Genomic DNA, 16,471 nt, shown 5'->3' on the forward strand with positions numbered 1-16,471 from the left:
AAACAGTGATATCGCCAGTGGCAAGGCCCAGGTCTGCCAGCTCCCAGGTGAGGAGGTCCAGTCTGAATTGCACCTTTTAAATCTAAAAGCTAATGATAAACAATTATATTTCACCAGAGACAAAGCTCACGATATCCCATGTCGCTCCCATCTCCAACACCACAGCCAGTGCCTGTATTTCTTTGTCCCAATGACAGACTCAAGTTTCCTGAGACTGTACAAGTCCCAGAAATAATCTTAAAAAGAGATCAAGTTATGATCTGAAAAGAAGACAGTCTAGTTAGCCCTGCCTCCTTACATGAAATTTATTTAAAACCAAAATTACAACATTTGGAGCACGAAGCCCAAGGTCTGCTGGCAATTTTGGATTTTGGTGAGAAATGCATTGTTTTAAAATCTAGTATAGATAGGCCCTATTTAGTACCTGTCTGCCCATGACAAGATTTCACAGTAGGGAAACCTCATTATTGAATTTAGAAATACATGAATTGACCCACCTGGCCTATTCTAGTTTGAAATAGAAAGCAACACAGAAATGATCTTAAGCGGTAGGATAATGAGACATATAACCAGCATACAGCCACAGCCATTAGCAACATGAGTCAGTACTTTGTGCAAGGCAAAAAAAAAAAAAAAAAAAAAAAAAAAAAAAAAAAAAAAAAAACACCCTCAAAAGTACAATAAAATAATCCTTCAGGATAAAAAACAGAACTGAAATTCAAAAGAGGGTAGGAGTGGTGAACAGGCAAAAAAAAAAAAAAAAAAAAAAGCACAACAAAAATCCCTCAGCCAAGCACAAGGCAACCCGACCCATGCTGGAACCAGTTCTGACTTGCCATTCCTGAAATTCCACTCTCCCGAGGCTTCCTGCCTCTTCCTTCCTCAGGCTTTCTTTTTACCTATTTGGGCCCAGTGGAGGCTGGAGAGGGCCAAGGGCACTGCACAAGATGGGACGCCCCCACAGTGGGCTTAGGGGCTAAGGCAAGGGCATGCAGTCAGCATCAGGGGGCCACCAAAAACCAAAATTCACAGGTATGCAGAAGCTCGTGGGAGAAGTCTCCTGGCCTAACTAACCAGCCAACAGTCTAGAGCCAGACTGGGCCTGAGTGAAGTCAGACAAAAAGGAAGGGCCAAGAGGCAGGAAGCAAGGAAAAATCAAAGGATGACAGGATCCTGCTAAAACATCTCAGTCCCACAGCTACGTCTGGAGGGGGTGCCACATTTTACCAAAAAACCAACAAGATGGTTGCGGGAAAGCCAAAATGAACCAAAACAAATTCCCCACTAAAATGCAGAACCACTGCAGAGCCAACAGTTAACATGCTTAGCCAAGAGGCAACCCTGGGTCTCAGTCCTCACTTGTGGCCAACACTGGGTTCAGTCTGTCTCCCGCTTCTTAGCATTAGTCCTTCCATAGTCTCTAACAAACAGCAGACACCGAGATCTGGCTGAGCTCCCCAGCTATACTAAGCCATTCTGGTGCTTCCAGGAAGATGGGTGATAGTCACCACAGCAAAACATTAGCCAGCCATATAATTTGGGGTGGGGAGGTCACAGTTCTACCAACCAAGAGAAGAGGAAAAAAATAAGCATTAAGAGAAAGGAGGCCGGGCGCCGTAGCTCAGGCCTGTAATCCCAGCACTTTGGGAGACCAAGGCAGGCAGATCACCTGAGGTCAGATGTCTGAGACTAGCCTGGCCAACATGGCGAAACCCCGTCTCTATTAAAAACACAAAAATTGGCCGGGTGTGGTGGTGCATGCCTGTAATCCCAGCTACTCCACAGGCTGAGGCACGAGAATCACTTGAACCCAGGAGGTGGAGGTTGCAGTGAGCTGAGATCACACCCCTGCACTCCAGCTTGGGCGACAGAGTGATACTGTCTCCAAAAAAAAGAAAGAAAAGAAAAAAGAAGGAAGCAAGGGAAAGGAAGGGAAAGGGAGGGAGAGAGAGAGGAAGGGAGGAAGGAAAGAAGGAGAAAGGAACCAGAAAAACAGATAACCAACAAAAACATACATTTCATCACCTTCCTATGGAGAGAAACAATTCACTGTGAATCTTACGTGACGCTCCCAAGAGCCCTAATAGATACCCAAGGTAGGCATAATTATTCCCATTTTACAGATGCAAGATCTGAGGCTCAGAGACTCGCTTTGTAAAGGTAACCAGTGAGGACCAGAATTCAGCTGCTCAGGCTCCAAGAGACACACTTGTCCAAACAAGTAGAAACTCACTCTCAAAGGATTATTTGCCAATCCCCAAGGAAAGCAGTTATCCTCACAAGGCAGGATTCCTCGGGCGTCTGTTTTTCCTGAGCATCTCGTACTGTTCTAACCCTGCCTTAAACTGACCAACTACCACACACTCCGTGTCTATTAAGCTTTAGAGAGCTCCAAATGCTACTCTAGAGGCTCAGCACTGTATAAGGAAGTGCCCACTAATGTTTGGGCCTCGAATTCCTTCTGTATTGTCCATGCCTTAGGCCAGCACCTGTGGCATCCATTGGCACAGTTTCTCTATGGGTGGCACCACAAGGGGCCCATGTCTGTCTTAGGACTTGACAGCAGTTATACCAACAACCGTAGGAGGAACCACTAACTGTGTCAGGCCCTCTGCTAGGCCCTTCACCGTTGCCCAAACCTGCCAGGTGGAGGTGCACGCCCCGATTTATGCAGATAAAGCCTCAGACAGCCCCAGAGTGATAGGTTTAGGGAAGAAAGAAGTAGGATCTGTACCCCAATGCCTGGGCCTCCCCAGTCCCACCTTACACCACAGCGCTGTGCAGACATGACTAAATGGCTGCAGCGAGATTCGGAGAAACCATGCTAAGACCGCATACGAATGGTTACAAAAGCCAAATTGGATGATACTGTACAAAGCCACATCAAATGCACACTAAACCTTAAAGAAAACAAAAAAATCTTAGGGAAAGTTTAACAGTCCTGTAAACCAAAGGCATTTAATTTAAAGATTTCTCCCAGGAAGCCATTTAGCAAATGACACACTGCCCAGCCCCCCTTCTCCCACTTCCTTCAAGCTCACCACTGAAAACACCTATTCTTGCCTAAAGGTGGGCTCCGACCTCCCACGATATTTAGGAGGAGAAAAGGGAAAAAGAGGCAAAAAATCCACCTCTTAGTTTTTAAGTAGGTAAATCCACTCTTCAGAGACCCACAGTTTCAACAGGGCTGAATTTCTCTCTTGGGGGTTGGAGGGAGGCAAAAGAGAAGAAAAAAAAAAAAACCCATCTGGCAGGCCCCGAGTGGCGACATCCTGTTTATTATTAAACATTTTTAGCATGGAGCATTCAGCATTTCGAAAATAACCCTCTGGTTCCCGCACTCACACCAAGACTGGGCGGTCGCTAGCCTCCCTCCCCCGGCCGCCAACTTTAGCGCCGCCGGGGCCCGGCCCACCCCGCGCTGGGAACGGCCCCGCGAACGCCGCCGAGCGCCCCGGGCCCAAGGCCCGACCCCGCAGGATCCCGCCTCGGGCGCGTTGCTCCGTCAACTGGGCGGGGCGGGGAGCACGGACGCTGGCCCCGGAACCCCGAGACCCGGCTGCGGGCCCGGGGCCCCTCCGGCCTCTGCAGCCCAGCCCGGCCCGGCCTCGGGGGCACAAGGGTGGCGGGCGAGCCCTGAGGGAGGCGTGCGGCCCCCGGACCCCGCCCGAGACTGAGGCCGCGCGGCGCCGCCACAACAATGGCGAGCGCGCCCGGGCCCGCCGCCCCCAGGCCCCGCGGCCTCCCAGCCCCGCAGCCCCGCGCCCGGCGGGAAGAAAGCGGCGGCGGCGGGGGCCGAGCCCTGCCGCGCTCGCGGACAAAGGTCGGGCAGGGCCGCCGCAAGGCCCCCGGCGGCCGCCGCGGAGACAAAGCCCGGCCGGGCCGCGCCGCCTCCATTTTAGCGCCGCCGCCCCCGCGCCCCGGCCCCGGCCCCGGCCCCGGCCCACCTGGTCTGGTTCCGCGGGCGCGGCCGGGCCGGGCGATGGCGGTCGGGCGGCGGTCGGGCGCGGGGGCGGCGGGATGGCGGCGGATTGCGAGGCGGCGGCGCGGGCTGCTCGCTCCCTCGCTCCCTCCCTCCTCCCGGGCTCGCTCGTCGCTGCGCGCTGGAGCCTCGGCGCCTGTCTCGCCGCTCGCTCCCTCTCGCGCTCGGCTCCCCGCCCCCCCGCCTGCCGCCGCCCCCGCCTCCTCGGCCTCCTCCTCCCGTCGCCGCCCGCAGCCGGGGCCCGCGCAGCGCCCCCTGTCGCGCCTCCCGGGAGCGGCGGCCTTGGGATCGGCCCGGGGGCCGAGCGAGGGCGGGGACCCGGGAGGAGGGGCAGGGAGCGGCGGGAGGGGGCTGGGAAGGGGGGAGACTCGAGGACGGCGGGTGGGGCAGGAGAGAGCGAGGCTGACCCGGGCAGAGCGGAGCTCCGGGAGGAGACCTGGAGGAGGGGCCAGGAGCCGAGAGAAGGGGCCTGGGGATGGCCTGGGTCCGGCCTGGGCCCGGGGGAAGAGCGCCCGGAAAGAGGGGGAAGGGATGGAGGGGGCAGTGACCGGGGAGCGAGTCCGGATCTCCGCCCCCTCCCCCGTCAAAACTGCAGAGCCTCAGAACAGACTGAGCCCGGATTTTGTTAAAATATGTATACTGTATATGCACGGAAAGGAAGCAGAAATAATACTATTTTCATTTCAAAAGCAAGATTGTTGCACAATATGGGTACTTTGTCCCATTTTTACAAAATGAAAACTAATACGCCCCTCCTCTTGAGTGTTGTATGTTTGTGTGATTACAAAACAAAAGGTACGGGAGCCTGCACTCCCGTATTGGTTACCTCTGTGGTTTGAGGTTGGGAGAGCGGAGGAGGGTTCTTACTTTTTTAGACACCTAACCAACTATAAAAGCAATTTCAAAAAGCAAATTAAAAAAAAAAATGCTAGGGTCTGGCACCCGAATCATCCCACCCTCTTCCTGGCACGGTTACTAACACACTAAGCACCAGCTGTGGGCCATGCCCTATGCTAAAGCACGTGGTTTGTCTCACTTAATCCTAACCCAGGGGCAGATACTGTTCTAATTCACAGGTGAGACAAAGGCGGCTCTGAGAGAATGTGCCCAAAGCCACACAGCTGGACCTAGAAGGAAAATTAACCCACTTCAGCCTAACTCCAGAACTTTTTTTTTTTTTTTTTTGATAGAGTCTCTCTCTGTCCCCCAGGCTGGAGTGCAGTGGTGCAATCTCTGCTCAGTGCAACCTCCAACTCCTAGATTCAAGCGATTCTCCTGCCTCAGCCTCCCGAGTAGCTGGGATTACAAACACCTGCCACCACGCCTGACTAATTTTTGTATTTTTAGTAGAGATGGGGTTTCACCATGTTGGCCAAGTTGGTCTGGAACTCCTGGGCTAAAGTGATCCGCCTACCTCGGCCTCCCAAAGTGTTGGGATTATAGTGCAGGCCACTCTCTTTTAAATCATCAAATTTGCATTATTCCCCTGCCAATGTCTTCAATATTTTTATATCTCTACAAAACAGGGAGGATGTAGTCCTAATTTTTATTTTCCATTTTGTACCTTGACCATCTTCAGGATGGCCATAGAATCGGCCCAGTGCTCAAAACCCAGCAACTAACAAAAATGATAGAAGGCAAAAAACAAATAAAAAATAAATTAAATAAATAAACTGAGCCTCAGGTTCTTCATCTGTAAGGCTGGCACAGTGGCTCACACCTTTAATCCCACCACTTTGATAGGTCAAGGTGGGCGGATCACGAGGTCAGGAGTTAGAGACCAGCCTGACCAACATGGTGAAACCCTATCTCTACTAAAAATACAAAAATTAGCCGGGCATGGTGGTAGGTGCCTGTAATCCCAGCTACTTGGGAGGCTGAGGCAGAATTGCCTGAACCTGGGTGGTAGAGGGTGCACTGAGGTAAGATCGCACCACTGCACTCCAGCCTGGGTGACAGAGTGAGACTCCATCTCAAAAAAAAAAAAAAAAAAAAAAAAAAAAAAAAAGAAAGCAAATAAACAAAAAATAAGCTGAAGCCTTAGATTCTTCATCTGTAAGGCCTGGTGCGGTGGCTCACCCCTGTAATCCCAGCACTTTGGGAGGCTGAGGCAGATGGATCACCTGAGGTCAGGAGTTTGAGACCAACAGGGTGAAACCCCATCTCTACTAAAAATGCAAAAATTAGCCAGGTATGGTGGTGAGGGCCTGTAATCCCAGCTACTCGGGAGGCTGAGGCAGGAGAATCGCTTGAACCCAGGAGGTGGAGGTTGCAGTGAGCCAAGAGCACACCACTTCACTCCAGCCTGGGCAACAGAGAGAGACTCTGTCTCAAAACAAAACAAAACAAAAGGATGGGAGGAAGCTGAACAGTAACAGGGTGGTTTACTGAGCACTTACTATGTGACAGGCCCTGTGCAAAATACTCCCTATAGAGTCACTCAGGTAATCCTCACGACATACCCACAAAACAGACATTACTAGTGTGCCTATCCAACAGAGAAGAAAAGTAGACTTTGTGGAGGCAATACAAAGGCCCCCACCAAAGATGTCCAAGTCCTGATCCCTGAAACCTGTGAATATGGTACCTTCTATGGCAAAAGGGACTCTGTAGGATCTTGAGATGCAGAGATGAATCCTGGATTATTTGGTTGGGCAGGTCGAATCACAAGGATCCTCACAAGAGGAAGGAAGAAGGGTCAGGGTTGGAGAAGATGTGGTTGATGAATTAATCATTTTGACTGACAAAGGAATGATGCAGGACCTCATGACCGGAAATGCAGGCTGCCTCTAGAAGCTACAAAGGACAAGGAATGGATTCTCCCCTAAAGCCCCCAGAAGAAAATGAGCCCTGCCAACCACTGTGACCTCCAGAACTTTAAGATAACAAAGTTACATAAGCCACTAAATGTGTGGTAATGTAGCAATAGAAAACTAGTACAAACTTGGAGACTTCCTGAAGGCAACACAGCGAGGTACGGGTTAAAAGGCAAGCTAGGGCCGGGCACAGTGGCTCAAGCCTGTAATCCCAGCACTTTGGGAGGCTGAGGTGGGCGGATCACAAGGTCAGGCATTTGAGACCAGCCTGACCAACATGATGAAACCCGGTCTCTACTAAAAATACAAAAATTAGCCAGGCGTGGTGGTACGTGCCTGTAATCCCAGCTACTCAAGAGGCTGAGGCAGGAGAACTGCTTGAACCCGGGAGGTGGAGGTTGCAGTGAGCTGAAATTGCCCCATTGCACTACAGCCTGGGTGACAGAGCAAGACTCCGTATCGAAAAAAAAAAAAAAAAAGGCAAACTAGCAGTCTTGGGAGAGAAGAGGCCTGGCTTCAAATCCAGCTCAGCCACCTCCTACCTCCCTGACCATCCTCATGGAGACAATGACATGCACTCATCCATCCCTGCAAAGTGCTTAGCCCAGGGGAGAGCCCTGGGAATCAAAGTTCATCTGTTCATTCATTGGGCACCTGCACTCTGGTACTCACTGTGCCAGGCTCTGGGGCCATGCTGTTGAACTGGGCAGACAGGGGCCACTACAGTCAATAAAACGAACACAGGCTGGGCACGGTGGCTCACACCTGTAATCCCAGCACTTTGGGAGGCCAAGGCAGGTGGATCACAAGGTCAGGAGATTGAGACCATCCTGGCTAACACGGTGAAAACCTGTCTCTACTAAAAATACAAAAAATTAGCCAAGCAAGGTGGCAGGCGCCTGTAGTCCCAGCTACTCAGGAGGCTGAGGCAGGAGAATGGCGTGAACCTAGAAGGCGGAGCTTGCAGTGAGCCAAGATCACACCACTGCACTCCAGCCTAGGCGACAGAGCGAGACTCCATTTCAAAAAAAAAAAGAAAATTGGGTGGGGAGCACTGTAGTGTCTCTCCAGCTGGGATCCCCAAGCAGAGAAGAGAGCTTGGCACAAAGTAAGCACTCAATCTCCATGGTGGTTAAAAAGTGGATGCCTGGCCAACTGAGGCCAAAAACATGGCTCCTGACCAACCACACAAAACACATGGCTCACAAAACCAGCAAAATAAGCACATGCAGTAAAGCCTCTAAACCCCAGCTAGCCTGGAGGTGGGTGCCCAGCCTTCCTTCCACCACTGTCACCACTATGGTGACAAAGCATCCAGCAAAGTGTTAGAGGAAGAAAACGTACCTGGTGTTTCGAATACCTGCACTTAACAGTCGAGAAAATAGAGCATCAGAAAGTTTAATGATTTGCCCAGCCAGGTGCAGTGGCTCACGCATGTGATCCCCAGCACTTTGGGAGGCCAAGGTGGACAGATCGCTTGAGCCCAGGAGTTCAAGACCAACCTAGACAACACAGTGAGACCCCAATCTCTAGAAAAAAATTTTAAAAATAAGCCCAACATGGTGGTGCACACCTGTGATCCCAGTTACTCGTGAAACTGAGGCCAGAGGATCACTTGAGCCCAGAAGGTTGAGGCTGCAGTGAGCTGTGATCATGCCACCACACTCCAGCCCGGATGACAGAGCAAGACCCTGTCTCAAAAAATAAAAAATTTAAAAAAATTTTTTAAAAACTTGCCCACGGTCACAAGTTCCAGTAAAACCAAGCCTCCTGGGCCATCCAATAACAATATAATGTGAGTCACACAGATCATTTAAAGCCCTCTAATGGCCATATTAAAAAAGTAACAGGAGGTCGGGCACGGTGGCTCACGCCTGTAATCCCAGCACTTTGGGAGGCCAAGGCAGGTGCATCACCTGAGGTTGGGAATTAGAGACCATCTTGACCAACATGGAGAAACCCTGTCTCTACTAAAAATACAAAAACTGAGCCAGGCTTGGTGTCGCATGCCTGTAATCCCAGTTACTTGGGAGGTTGAGGCAGGAGAATTGCTTGATTCACCAGGGAGGCGGAGGTTGTGGTAAGACGTGATCACAGCACTGCATTCCAGCCTGGGCAACAAGAGTGACACTGTGTCTCAAAAAAAAAAAAAAAAAAGAAAAAGTAAAAGGAGCTGGGTGCAGTGGCTCACACCTGTAATCCCAGCACTTTGGGAAGCCAAGGTGGGTGGATTACCTGAGCTCAGGAGTTCGAGACCAGCCTGGGCAACACGGTGAAACCTCATCTCTACTAAAATACAAAAAATTTGCCAGGGGTGGTGGCATGCACTTGTAGTCTCAGCTACTTGGAAGGGTGAGGCAGGAGAATTGCTTGAATCCAGGAGGGGGAGGTTGCAGTGAGCCAAGATCATGCCACTGCATTCCAGCCTAGCAACAGAGCAAGACTCCGTCTCAAAAAAACAAAAAAAAAAAGTAAAAGGAGGGGCCGGGTGCGGTAATCCCAGCACTTTGGAAGTCCGAGGAGGGCAGATCACGAGGTCAAGAGATCGAGACCATCCTGGCCAACATGGTGAAACCCTGTCTCTACTAAAAATACAAAAATTAGCTGAGCATATTGGCGTGTGCCTGTAGTCCCAGCTACTCCGGAGGATGAGGCAGGAGAATCGCTTGAACCCAGGAGGCGGAAGTTGCAGTGAGCTAAGATCGTGCCACTGCACTCCAGCCTGGTGACAGAGCAAGACTCCATCTCAAAAAAAAAAGAAAAACAGTGCCAGGCGTGGTGACACACACCTGTAATCCCAGCACTTTGGGAGGCCGAGGTGGGCGGATCACCTGAGGTCGTGAGTTTGAGACCAGCCTGACCAACATGGTGAAACCCCATCTCTACTAAATACAAAAAATTAGCTAGGTTTGGTGGTGCATGCCTGTAATCCCAGCTACTTGGGAGGCTGAGGCAGGAGAATTGCTTGAACCTGGGAGGCGGAGGTAGCAGTGAGCCAAGATTGTGCCATTGCACTCCAGCATGGGCAACAAGAGGGAATCTCCATCTAAAAAAAAAAGAAAGTAAAAGGAGAAATGAATTGAATTGAATTGTAATAATGATTTTTTTTTTTTTTTTAGACAGTGTCTTGCTCAGTTGCCCAGGCTGGAGTGCAGTGGAGCAATTTCGGCTCACTACAACCTCAGCTCACCACCCACAACGGGTTCAAACGATTCTCATGCCTCAGCCTCCTACATAGCATGTGCCACCACACCCAGCTAACTTTGTGTATTTTAGGTAGAGATGGGGTTTCGCCATGTTGGCCAAGCTGGTCTTGAACTCCTGGCCTCAAGTGATCCACCCACCTGGGCCTCCCAAAGTGCTGGGATTACAGGCATGGGCCACTGCACCTGGCCTAATAATGAATTTTATTTAGCCTACTATATCAAAAATATTACTGTTACAACATGTAATTAATATTTTTAAATTATAAATGAGGTCATTGACATTCTTTGTGGTCACATGAAGTCTTCAAGTCCGGCATGTATTTTACACTTTATAGCACATGTCACTTAGCACTGGGCACGTTTCATGCTCTCAGTGGCGGCACAGGGACAGTGAGCTCTTTATCCTCTCCACTGTTCCTCACAGCCTTTGCCAAAGTTTGGGAGGTGGAGGAGATGACAGTACCATGAGAGGCAGGATGACTGCGTCTGTCTTATTTGATGCAAATCACCTCAGGGATTAAGTCTGGCACAACGGAGACATCACATTGGTCTAAGGCTCAGGAGGACAAGGACTTAGTCCATTTGGTTCTCTGCTGTGATGGTTAATACTGAGTGTGTGAGTGTCAACTTGATTGGATTGAAGGATACAAAGTATTAATCCTGGGTGTGTTTGTGTGGGTGTTGCCAAAAGAGATTAACATTTGAATCAGTGGGCTGGGGAAGGCAGACTCACCCTTATTCTGGTGGGCACAATCTAGTCAGCTGCCAGCGAATATAAAGCAGGCAGAAAACTGTGAAAGAGAGAGACCGGCCTAACTTCCCAGCCTACATCTTTCTCCCAAAGTTCTTCAGTTTTGGAACCCCGACTGGCTCTCCTTGCTTCTCAGTTTGCAGACAGCCAGCCTGTTGTGGGACCTTGTGATCATGTAAATTAATACTTGATAAACTCCTATGTGTATATATATATATATATGATTTACATATATGATTATGTATATCCTACTAGTTCTGTCCCTCTAAGAGAACCCTAATACACCTGTGCTATCCTTAGCACCAAGCATGGTGCCTGGTAAACAGTGAGTGCTCAATTAATTTGGTTGGTTTGTTGAATGGCAGAATGGGTGTCTGGCCCTTGACCTCATGGGCCACAACAGAAGGGACCCTGGGACTCACTAAGAATCATAGGGTTACCCATTTCTATCATCTGACAAGAGAGGACATAAACATATGAAAAGCCTGGAAGGAAGTGGGTGTTCTGGGAAGACAGATGAGGAAGTGTTAAGGGGGAAAGTCGAGTCAAAGACTCTATTCGTCAGGCAGATCTGGAAGTGGGGTGACACCCTCTGGGGACAGTGGGAGCTGCTGCATCCCTGGGAGTTAAAAAGCCACAGGCATAGGCCAGGCACAGCGGGTCACACCTATAATCACGGGACTCTGGGAGGCCAAGGCAGGAGGACTGCTTGAACCCAGGAGTTCGAGATTAGCATAGGCGACAGTGAGACACCCCATCTCTACAAAAAAATTAACAGGCCGGGCGCGGTGGCTCAAGCCTGTAATCCCAGCACTTTGGGAGGCCGAGACGGGCGGATCATGAGGTCAGGAGATCGAGACCATCCCGGCTAATACGGTGAAACCCCGTCTCTACTAAAAAATACAAAAAACTAGCCGGGCGATGAGGCGGGCGCCTGTAGTCCCAGCTACTCGGGAGGCTGAGACAGGAGAATAGCGTGAACCCGGGAGGCGGAGCTTGCAGTGAGCTGAGATCCGGCCACTGCACTCCAGCCTGGGTGGCAGAGCAAGACTCCGTCTCAAAAAAAAAAAAAAAAAAAAAAATTAACAAAGTAGCAGAGAATGTTGGTGCACACTTGTAGTCCCAGTTACTCTGGAGGCTGAGGTGGGAGGATTGCTTGAGCCCAGGAGGTCAAGGCTACAGTGAGACGTGTTCATGCAACTGCACGCCAGCCTGGGCAACACAGCAAGACCCTATCTCTTAAAAAAAAAAAAAAAAAAGCAAGCCACAGATCCTGCACTCGCCTCGCAAAACTCAACGGTTAGGCTACATCCAAACCACATCCCAAATTCAGGAAATCCTTTTCTCTCTGCGCTTCTCTCTGAGATGACAACAATAAGAATGATGGGCTGGCCACGGTGGCTCATGCCTGTAATCCCAGCACTTTGGGAGGCTGAGGCGGGTGGATCACGAGGTCAGGAGATTAAGACCATTCTGGCTAACATGGCGAAACCCTGTGTCTACTAAAAATACAAAAAATTAGCCGGACGTGGTGGCAGGCGCCTGTAGTCCCAGCTACTCAAGAGGCAGGAGAATGGCGTGAATCCGGGAGGCAGAGTTTGCAGTGAGCTGAGATTGCGCCACTGCACTCCAGCCTGGGGGGTGACAAGGCGAGACTCTGTCTCAAAAAAAAAAAAAAAGAATGATGATTGCTGTTGTTTAAAGCATCTTTTCTGGGCCAGGCATGCTGCTAAGATAACTTAATTAACACTTGCAAGACTGTTATTATTTCTCCCACTTTATGGATAAGGAAATTTAGGTCAGAAGTTAAGGGGCTTACATAGGTAAGTAAGGTTGTTTTTTTTTTGAGGCAGAGTTTTTCGCTCTTGTTGTCCAGGCTGGAGTGCAATGGCGTGATCTCAGCTCACTGCCACCTCCGCCTCCCAGGTTCAAGTGATTCTCCTGCCTCAGCCTCCCGAGTAGCTGGGATTACAGGCACATGCCACCGTGGCTGGCTTTTTTTTTTTTAAGATGGAGTTTTGCTCTTGTAGCCCAGGCTCTCGCACCCAGTGCAATGGTGCAATCTCAGCTCACTGCAACCTCCGCCTCTGGGTTCAAACGATTCTCCTGCCTCAGCCTCCCAAGCAGCTGGGATTATAGGCATACACCATCACGACCGGCTAATTTTATATTTTTAGGTCAAGCTAGTCTCGAACTCCCGACCTCAGGTGATCTCACCCACTTCAGCCTCCCAAAGTGCTGGGGTTACAGGTGTGAGCCACATGCACAGCCTTGCTTTTTGTGTTTTTAGTGGAGATAGGGTTTCACCATTTTGGCCAGGCTGGTCTCGAACTCCTGACCTCAAGTGATCCACCCGCCTCAGTCTCCCAAAGTGCTGAGATTACAGGCATGAGCCACTGTGCCCGGCTGTTTTCTTTTAAATATTAGGAAACTTACTGGTGTAGCTCATGCCTGTAATCCCAGCTACTCGGGAGGCTGAGGCAGGAGAATCGCTTGAACCTAGGAGGCGGAGGTTGCAGTGAGCCAAGATCACACTACCGCACTCCAGCCTGGGTGATGAGAGCAAAATTCCATCTCAAAAAAATAATTAAAATAAAAGGAAACAAAACACAACCCAACAGTTGCTCATTGGTTCATGCCCACTCTCTCCAGCCTTGCTCTCCTGGGTTCACTCATTCCTTACTTCCTGTCCATCTTCCAGCTCTGGTTCCACTTCTGTTACAGCCAGTGTGAAAATGTCTCCTTTGACTGGGCACGGTGGCTCACGGCTATAATCCCAGCACTTTGGGAGGCTAAAGATGGGTGGATCACTTGAGGTCAGGAGTTCAAGACTAGCCTGATCAGCATGGTGAAACTCTGTCTCTACTAAAAAAGTACAAAATTAGGTCAGGCACAGTGGCTCACGCCTGTAATCCCAGCACTTTGGGAGGCCAAGGCGGGCGGATCACAAGGTCAAGAGTTCAAGACCAGCCTGGCCAAGATGGTGAAACCCCGTGTCTACCAAAAATGCAAAAATTAGGTTGGGCGTAGTGGCTCACACCTGTAATCCTAGCACTTTAGGAGGCCGAGGTGGGCGGATCACTTGAGGTCAGGAGTTTGAAACAAGCTTGGCCATGATGGTGAAACCCCGTCTCTACTAAAAATACAAAAAATTAGCTGGGCATGGTGGTACGTGCCTGTAATCCCAGCTACTTGGGAGGCTGCGGCAGGAGAATCACTTGAACCTGCGAGACGGAGGTTGCAGCGAGCCGAGATCGTGCCACCACACTCAAGCCTGGGTGACAGAGCGAGACTCCATCTCAAATAAAATAAATAAATACATACATACATACATACATACAAAAATTAGCCAGCCGTGGTGGCAGGCGCCTGTAATCCCAGCTACTCAGGAGGCTGAGGCATGAGAATTGCTTGAGCACAGAAGGCAGACAGAGGTTGCAGTGAGTTGAGATCGCACCACTGCACTCCAGCCTGAGCCAACAGAGCAATACTCTGTCTCAACAAACAAACAAACAAGCAAACATAGCCGGGCAGAGTGGTGGGTGCCTGTAGTCCCAGCTACTCAGGGGCTGAGGTGGGAGGATCAGCTGAGCCCAGGAGGCAGAGGTTCCAAGGAGCCATGACTGTGCTACTGGACTCCAACCTGGGTGACAGAGCAAGACCTGTCACAGAAAAGAAACCAAAACCAGCCAGGCGCGGTGGCTCACACCTGTAATCCCAGCACTTTGGGAGGCCAAGGAGGGCAGAGCACGAGCTCAGGAGATCGAGACCATCCTGGCTAACACAGTGAAACCTCATCTGTACTAAAAATACAAAAAATTAGCCGGGTATGGTAGCGGGCGCCTGTAGTCCCAGCTATTCAGGAGGCTGAGGCAGGAGAATCATTTGAACCCGTGAGGCGGAGGTTGCAGTGAGCCGAGATCGAACCCCTGCACTCCAGCCTGGGTGGCAGGGCGAGACTCTTGTCTCGAAAAAAGAAAAAAAAAAAAAAGAAAAGAAACCAAAACAAGCAAACCAAAACCCTACAACGATAAAGACCGATTTCGTGAGCTCTCACTACCTGCCAGACACAGCCTAAGCTGGGCCTGAAAGTCTTGGGACCTGGCTCTTACGTGTTCTAGTGCTTCCTTCCTTCCTGAGAAAGGGTAGGAGGATAACAGGGATTTGGCCACAGCTAACTTGTAATATGATCCGATCCAGGAATGTGAGGCCTCCAGCTGGCTCCGTCATGAGCTGTTCCAGGATTCTTGGACTGGCCGCTTTCAAATGCTCTGCACCTGTTCTCCACAGTGCAGTTGTACTAACGAGACACAGCATGAGTTCCCATGTTCAGTTTAGAAAGTGGAGTCCTCTAAACTCAAGGGGAAAAGCGAACAATATTCCAGGGGGAAATGGATTCCTGCTGGGGAGCCGGAGGAGGTCTTCTCGGCGCAGGTGCTTTTGAGGGCAGGACTTGAAGGAAAAGCAGAGTTTAGTCAGAGGAGACTGTAGAGGAACATTCCGGATGGAGGGACCAGCATGAACAAAAGGCTGGGGGGTGGAGTGTCTAAGCACCAGGAGTACACCCCACACTCTCTGGTGGCCACTGGAGATGTGGCCCCACCTGAGGGAAGGTGCACTCCTACAGGAATGGGGGGCCTGGCTGGGTGCGGTGGCTCATGCCTGTCATCCCAGCACTTTGGGAAGCTGAGGTGGGCAGATTACTTGAGGTCAGGAGTTCCAGAACAGCCTGGCCAATATGGTGAAACCCTGTCTCTACTAAAAGTACAAAATTTAGCCGGGCGTAAAAAATTTAGCCGTGGTGCACGCCTATAATCCCAGCTACTTGGGAGGCTGAGGCAAGAGACTCGCTTGAGCTTGGGAGGTGAAGGTTGCTGTGAGCCGAGATCACACCACTGCACTCCAGCCTGGGCAACAGGCAACAGAGCAAGACTCTGTCTCCAAAAAAAAAAAAAAAAACAGGAATGGGGGCCTGGAGCTAAAAATACAACACTGGGTCTGGACCAGCAGCAGGGCGCCCCCGCGTAGACCCAGGAGCTCACAGCAGGGAGGGACATCTGAGCCTCAGCAGTGGACACACACACAGGCTAAAAGCAAGTCTCCTCTGAGGGGCTCAACGATATAGGGGCTCCCTGGGACCCCTGGCACCCTCTCTTCAAACCACAGCCAGTCCTTATAATGTTGCCCTCCATTTCCCACCAGACACTGGAGGAAGAGAGGAGGCAAAGACCAGAGACTGGGGAATAAAAGAAGAAATGAGGGTAAGATTTACAACTTGGAAACTCTGGTCGGGCTTGGTGGCTCACGTCTGTAATCCTAGCACTTTGGGAGGCAGAGGAGGGTGGATCAGCTGAAGTCAGGAGTTTGAGACCATCCTGACCAACATAGTGAAACCCCGTCTCTACTGAAAATACAAAAATTAGCCAGGCGTAGTGGTGGATGCCTGTAATCCCAGCTACTTGGGCAGGAGAATTGCTTGAACCAAGGAGGCAGAGGATGCAGTGAGCTGAGATGGCGCCACTGCACTCCAGCCTGAGGGACAGAGCAAGACTCTGTTTCCAAAAATAAATAAATAAATAAATTGGAAACTCTGGGAGGCCAAGGCCAGGAGATCACTTGAGGCCAGGAGTTCAAGACCAGCCTGGCCCACATGGTGAAACCCTGTCTCTACTAAAAGTACAAAAATTAGCCAGGCGTGATGGCACATGCCTGTAGT

General features: G+C 50.6%; 1 protein-coding gene across 4 annotated transcripts in view; it reads right to left on the bottom strand.

Annotated features, from left to right (window-relative positions):
• The window catches only part of PRRC2B (proline rich coiled-coil 2B), a 105,368-nt gene extending 101,350 nt beyond the window's left edge, over positions 1 to 4,018 (bottom strand). For 3 of the 4 annotated variants that reach the window (XM_030919362.1, XM_030919363.1, XM_030919360.1), the window contains exon 1: positions 3,948 to 4,017. The gene's annotated coding sequence lies outside the window, so the exon portion shown is untranslated. Of the gene's footprint in view, positions 1 to 3,947 lie in introns of all 4 variants that reach the window. The other variant, XR_004053945.1, reaches the window with a different exon arrangement.
• Between the last annotated feature and the right edge of the window lie 12,453 nt (positions 4,019 to 16,471).

Source organism: Rhinopithecus roxellana, chromosome 16, assembly GCF_007565055.1.
Source record: "Rhinopithecus roxellana isolate Shanxi Qingling chromosome 16, ASM756505v1, whole genome shotgun sequence".
Lineage (NCBI taxonomy): Eukaryota > Metazoa > Chordata > Mammalia > Primates > Cercopithecidae > Rhinopithecus > Rhinopithecus roxellana.